General features: G+C 25.8%; 1 protein-coding gene across 1 annotated transcript in view; it reads left to right on the top strand.

The window, feature by feature from the left end:
• The window catches only part of LOC119578722 (carbohydrate sulfotransferase 3-like), an 11,161-nt gene that overhangs the window by 3,300 nt on the left and 5,361 nt on the right, over positions 1-2,500 (top strand). Inside the window, exon 2 of the mRNA XM_037926325.1 lies at positions 2,482-2,500. This exon is cut by the window's right edge and continues 63 nt beyond it. The gene's annotated coding sequence lies outside the window, so the exon portion shown is untranslated. The remainder of the gene's footprint in view (positions 1-2,481) is intronic.

Here is a 2,500-nt window from a genome sequence, read left to right as displayed (position 1 = left end):
TATGATTATTGCTGCCATATTATTGTTGTGATTATGATATATTACTATAATGTTGTTACTATTTTACTACTGCCCTCATTACTGCCGTCATCACCGTTATCGTAATAACCATTATTTTCATCGTTAACATATAGCTAGTCATTTTAGTTTAACTTTGTAGAATAGATCCTTGAAAAAAGTTCCCAAAATTAATTCCGAAATGAGGCTATAGGAATAATTTCGTCTAATATCTGCGACCCATTATCGACCGCATTTAATCGTCACCTCGAGAGCCACAATTGTCAACGCGGTCGTGAAAACCTTTCAATACAAGAGGACTGGTTTTACTTCGAAGAGAGAGAGAGAGAGAGAGGGAACAACTTTCTTTGGAACTCCCATCATTTATAGGTAAAGGTACATCAAGAATAAAGTTACCCAAAAAGAAAGTCTGTCAAGAGAAAAAAATATATATATCACTAAAAGGGGGAGGGGGAAATGCATTTGGCGCCAAATAGGCCGTTTAACACAATTACGATTTCGAACCGTGCGCCGATTTACTGAAACTGCTTTTGATGAAGTGTCTCGTTTTTTATATGTCAGTGGTAATGATCAAGTCGAGAGAAAGTAATTACCTGAATTGGTAAAGAGGACGTTTAGATAATTGCCCGTGGTTATATGAATACGTTTAAGTTGAACGCCACAGAAATACTGATTAATTTTTCATCTAAAATTTCGCAGTCTGTTTCCTTTTTATCAATTTCCATTCGTTTTAGTGTCATTTCAACTCTAATATTCCGTTTGGAGAATTGTTTTGTGACAAGAGAGCTATTAAAAACACAAACACGAGAATAAGCAATTAATTTTTCATCGACTATCTTCCTCTGTCATTCGCACAGTTAAATCTATCCGGACTTAATTATTCATCATCACATTATGTTATTTTATTAATAATTTGTATCTCTTCGATTTTTTTTTTCTTTTTTTTTATGTTCAGCTGATTTTCTTGGTCTCGCTTTCTTCGATAAGGAATTTAGTCACGGGCTTGATTTTGCTATGATTAATTTCATCTTTTAGAAGACCATAAAAGAAAAAAAAAATCTAATATCCAACGCTGTTGATCTAGCAAAGAATGCAATAAATATTGCTGACACTGATACATATACCGACAAATATCCACATAAACACTCAAAAATCTACAGCCAGTATAATTTATTCGTGTAATAACGATAACGGCAATAATGTTATCGTTGTTCAAGGTCACCGAACATCGTGATTTGCTACTTCTCTCTCACTTTATATGCACACATATAATATGCAAATACACACACACACACACACACACACACACACACACACACACACACACACACACACACACACACACACACACATGTTATTATTATATTATATATATATATATATATATATATATATATATATATATATATATATATATATATATATATGTGTGTGTGTGTGTGTGTGTGTGTGTGTCTGTGCGCGCGCGCGTGTGTGTGTGCGTGTGTTCATATATATATATATATATATATATATATATATATATATATATATATATATATATATATATATATATGCATATATATGCATGAATATATATATATATATATATATATATATATATATATATTTATTTATTTATTTTTTTTGTTCCTTTCTCAAAAAAAAATATAATAAAAACAATTAATAACACAGACATATATATATATTATTATATATTATATATAATATATATCATTATACATATAATATATATAATATATTTATTATTTATGTTGTTGTTGTGTGTGATGTGTGTGTGTATATATATATATATTATATATATATATTGTATTATATATATATATATATATATATATTATATATATGATGATATATTATATATATTATATATATATATATAGATATATTAATATATATATGATATATATATCATATATATCTGATATATATATTATATATATATAATATAGATAGATAGATATAATATATATATATATATAATATATATATAATATAGTTGTTTACAAAATACATCAACACACATACAAATCAAAACACAACAACAAAACTACACACAACAACATACAACATCAATACTAAATAAAACCAACACCACACACACACACACACACACACACACACACACACTACATACATAAACTACATCAACAACACACACATATATATAATATATATATATATCCACAAATATATATATATATTATATATATATATATATATATATATATATATATATATATATATATAATATATATATATATATATATATATATATATGATATATTATATTATATATATATAATATATATATATATTATATATATATATATATATATATATATATATATATATATATATATATATATATATATATATATGTATATGTATATGTATATATGCTCATACATATATATGCATATATATTTTTAATATTCATTCACACCCTTGCCCCTTCTGCAGGTTTCGTCCGACGCCATCA

Source organism: Penaeus monodon, chromosome 11 (assembly GCF_015228065.2).
Source record: "Penaeus monodon isolate SGIC_2016 chromosome 11, NSTDA_Pmon_1, whole genome shotgun sequence".
NCBI lineage: Eukaryota > Metazoa > Arthropoda > Malacostraca > Decapoda > Penaeidae > Penaeus > Penaeus monodon.
The sequence above is the reverse complement of the archived record's forward strand: the minus strand, read 5'-3'. Positions and strand labels throughout refer to the sequence as shown.